Source organism: Peromyscus leucopus, chromosome 2, assembly GCF_004664715.2.
Source record: "Peromyscus leucopus breed LL Stock chromosome 2, UCI_PerLeu_2.1, whole genome shotgun sequence".
In the NCBI taxonomy this organism is placed as follows: Eukaryota; Metazoa; Chordata; class Mammalia; order Rodentia; family Cricetidae; genus Peromyscus; species Peromyscus leucopus.
In genome coordinates, this window is record NC_051064.1 from 8,475,190 (window position 1) to 8,479,981 (window position 4,792).

Here is a 4,792-nt window from a genome sequence, read left to right on the forward strand (position 1 = left end):
ATTACAGGTATTAAAGTTTTTTTCACATAATTTTGGAATCAGAGAGGCCGTAAGAATCTTGACATAAATAATAAATGATATCAGCTCATACTGACCTTTAGAGTCAGTCCTGGGGCAACGATGCCTTCCAGCCTTCCAGGACGTTCCTCATGGGGGGAAAGTGGAAGATGAATGGAAAGAAGTGGCTGAAGAACTCATGTTCACACTTGAATGCTCCAGCAGACAGGGAAGTAGTTTATGCACAAACACACACACACACACACACACACACACACACACACACACACACACACTGCTTACATCAACTTCACCAGGCAGTAGCTAGATATCAAAATTGCTGTGGCAGCACAGAACTTCTACAAAGTGACTAGTAGGGACTTCACTGTAGAGATCAGGCCTGGTATGATCAAAGACTTAGAAGCCACATAGGTAGTGCTGGGACATAGGAAGAAAAAGCACATTGTTGTTGATTGTTTTTACTCTTCTAGGGGGCCCACCACCCAGCTCCCAAATAAATCACACACAGATGCTTATTCTTAATTATGTATGACTGACTTCAGCTTGTATTGTTAATTGCAAACTTTCCTTAACTTATCCTGTGTACCTTTTGCCTCTGGGCTTTTCCTTTTCTATTACTTATGTAAATCTTACTCTTACTCCTTGGCTTGCTGTGTAGCTGGGTGGCTGGCCCGTGGAATCCTCCTCCTTCTCTGACTACTTCTTCTTTCACTCTTCCATCCCTTTTCTTCTCCTATATATTCTCTCTGCCTGCTAGCCCCACATATCCTTTCTCCTGCCTTGCTATTGGCCATTCAATTCTTTATCAGACCATCAGATATTTTAGACAGGCACAATAATACAGCTTCATAGAAATGTACAAATACAACATAAACAAAAGTAACATACCTTAAAATAATAGTCTACCACATTTCCTCCTTTTGTCTATATAAAAATGAAAAGCTTTTAACTTAAGCATAGTAAGACTACATATAATAACAATTATCAAATAAGGATTGCCTCCACAATATTCAGTCCTTTTATAGTTAGCATATTCAGAGAAAATAATACATTATCCATCGTATCTTAGTGAATCCAAAATTTTACACCTCATTTAATTTCTATCATAACTAAGGAAAACCGAAACTATAACTATATATTCTTTAACTCCATCAAAGATCCATAAGAATGTAATTTATCTAACAACAGAGACATTTGGCTGTCTGCACAGTCATCCAAAGTTCCTCTGCAATGCTGGGGCATCCATCTTCAGCCTACAGGCCTAGAGTATCTGGAAGACTTTTCTATGAAGTAAGAATTTTGGACTGTCCTTCATTGTTTTGGCAAAGTTCATCAGTCACCTTCCTCTGTTTCCTGTAGAATGTCTGGCAATTTCTTCTGAGAAGCAGGAAACCAGAAGGACCATTCTGCTTTGTTTTGGCAAAGTTCAGAAGTCTCTTTCCTGTGGGTTCTGTATGACTAGTCTGCACAACATACAGTCAAGCAGTCATGGCAAATGTAGTTTCTTTGCCCAAATGGCTAATCTTGCCACAACAAAAGTAAACTCCATAAAGAGTCTCTTCAATGCCCATCATCTTTTCTGAAGTAAATTGGTGCTGCCAGGAGCAGATATGTCTCATTGTCATGAAAAAACTTAAGTTAACACAATGTTTTAAATGCCATATACTGTAGGTCTTTGAAACATTTGAAGACCAATCTGTCTATCTAAAATATATCTCTATATGATCTGGAAAGCATACGTAACATATTTACAAATTTGATTGTTATAAATGACTAACCACTAGCCTATGTTTCCTGATTATCCTATATGGTTTATAATAACAGCTTTCATAAACTAGAATTTTACCTTACATTTTAAAATAAACTGCATAGGTGCAATACCATAAACAAGAATAAAAACATATATACAATATGCTGTAACAAAAATAACCTTAAATTTTTATCAGTATACAAAAATCCTTTAAACAAGAGTAGAAATGTAGACAAATTTCTAAACAGTATTATTAAATTAGAAACACAGAGCCAAATACAGAGTTAAAGCCAAAGAGATCAGAGCAAGAGCCACCTAGCTTTAGCTTACCACCAGTAGTAGCTTCCCCCAAGAGAGAGACTTTCTAATGTCTCACTTGTGTTTTTATTCCTTTCCTGTTCTGCTTTCTCATTAGCTCTAAGCCCATCCACATGACTTCCTTGTCACTGCCTGTCTATACAGACCTCCTGGTCTCTATGTTTGGTACTGGGATTAAAGGCTCATGTCACCATGCTTGGCTGTGTCTTTAACCACACAGAGACTCTGCCAGCCATGTAATTGGATTGAGGGTGTGGGCTACAACCGACTAACTGCTGTCCCTGGCTTGCTATGACCTCTGATCTCCAGGCAAACTTTATTTATTAACATAGAAATAAAGTGTCACATTTCAGCACAAATACACACACACACACACACACATACAGTATAACAAAATAACTTTAAATTTGTATCAATATTCTATATTCCTCTAAATGATAATAAACATCATAACCCACCAAATAACCAAAACCCACCAAAACTCCCTAACTCTTGGGAATGTTGGCATAGTTTTCTCCATACTTCTTTCTGATGCCTGTGGACAAAGTATCTTTTTAGAATCCCAGATAAAAAAAATTGAGGTAATGAGCCAAGTCCTGGAAGACCAGCACTAATCTTTGCTGATAGATTTCACCTGTCAAGTTTCAGAAGGTCTCACCTGATCAAACCTAATCCATATTAACCCTCTAGGAATCCATAGCCTCTCATCTCTTGTGGGAACAAAACTCCAAAGCATTTTTTATTTCCATTTGACAAATATATTTTTGACTTCTTTTTTAAAGTTAAGATAGCCCTAAAACATCTAGGTTGGTTCTATTTTGCAGTCCTGCTCACAAACTCATGTCTGCCAACAACATTCTTCTGCTTATTACCATTCAAAAAATTCAAAATCCACACAATAACATACCAGATCCAGACTCCCTGTGTATTTCCCATCTTGTGTGGCTTTTTTCTTTTACTCTCTCTGTAAAGACTTTATTTTAAACTATTCATTATTTTTTTTTAAAAAAAATCTATGACTGTACTCTTTTCCTTATCTTAAGCCTATGCACATTGTTAAACACACTAACCTGTTTTGAGGTTTGTCTATGTTGATCTCTTTACTGCATATATCTAGTCTTATTTGACCTAATTAGCAAACTTTTAAACTGCTAACCTACACCTGGATTCTCCAAGAGCTACTCTCCACTAGACTCTCAGCTGGCTCCACCCAGGTTTGGGAAAGACGAGCTTAAAGCTCATGGCCCGGTGAGAGGTTCATGACTGAAAACTGCATTCAACCTTTCTAGAGCTCTAGAATACTGATGCTTGCACTGTGGCAGGTGTTTTTACTTAGTTTTTATGTTCCCACTTAAGGTACTAGCTGCTCACTAACCAGCAGGAACTTTCTGGCCAAAACTTTAAAGGAGTTATATTTTGTGTTGTTGTTGTTGTTGTTGAGCTTTCTCAGGCTATAGATGAATAATAGAGCCCGAAGTTGATATGCCAAAATGTTGTTGGGGGTTTTGTTCTTTTTGGGGGGCCTGCCACCCAGCTCCTAAATAAATCATACATGGAGACTTACTCTTAATTATGAATGCCTGTCCTTATCTTGGCTTCTTTCTAGCCATCTTTCCTTAGCTTTAAATTATCACATCTAGCTTTTGCCTTTGGGCATTTCCTGTTCTATAACTTCTGTAAATCTTATTCTTATTCTGTGGCTTGCTATGTATCTGGGTGGCTGGCCCCTGGAGTCCTCCTCCTTCTCTGACTACTTCCTTCACTTCTCCATCTATTTTTTCTCCTATATCTTCTCTCTGCCTGCAAGCCCCACCTATCCTTTCTCCTGCCTTGCTATTGGCCATTCAGTTCTTTATTAGACCATCAGATGTTTTACACAGGCACAGAAACACAGCTTCATAGAGTTAAACAAATGGAACATAAACAAAAGTAACACACCTTAAAATAATATTCTGCAACAGCACATCTTTGGGGAGTCAGCGAAATGATTGAGCAGAAAGTGGTCCACACCCTAGTAGAGGGACTTGGAATGATTGCCTGCTTTGGGGAGAAGTTGCATAAAAGGGAAGCTGGCATCACTAAGAATGTTGTTTTCAAGCAAGCCAAGTTCAATGCAATAATGTGAAGGATTGGACCAAAGTCCTCCTGGCCTATAAATCTGTACAGACCATGGTACTGGCAAGACCGCAACAACTCAGCAGACCCAGGAAGTATACAAGAAGCTCTGGAATAGCTTGAATCCAATGTCTCTGATGTGGTGGCTGAAAGCACCTGAATCATTTATGGAGGTTCTATGATAGCATAGCCTACAAAGGGCTGGGAAGCCAACCTGATAAAGATGGCTTCCTCATGACTGGTGCTTTTCTCAAGCTTGAATTTCCACACATCCTCAATGCCAAACAGTAAGCACCATCCATCTTCTCTACCCTTCTGCTAAGGCAGGACTAGGCTGTCAGGAAGCTTACTAACTGATTCCACCAGTCACATGCTTCTGATGATGCCATCTGCCCCATTTTGTGGCCTAATCTACATTGTACCTTCTTGAACCTTTTTTACCTCCCTATAATGGTTGGGACCAGGCCAACCTTTACTGCGATGGTTAGAATGAAATATGTCACCAAGGTGGCTTCCTGGCTGAGAGGTGGAAGGAGTGGAACTGACTCTGTCCCTTCAGGCCCAAGCAAGGGCAGGAGAGAGAAATCACCT

The 4,792-nt window shown here is 39.1% G+C and overlaps 1 pseudogene; it reads left to right on the top strand.

The window, feature by feature from the left end:
• Positions 1–297: 297 nt before the first annotated feature.
• On the top strand, positions 298–4,492 carry LOC114709009 (annotated as a pseudogene).
• Positions 4,493–4,792: the final 300 nt, after the last annotated feature.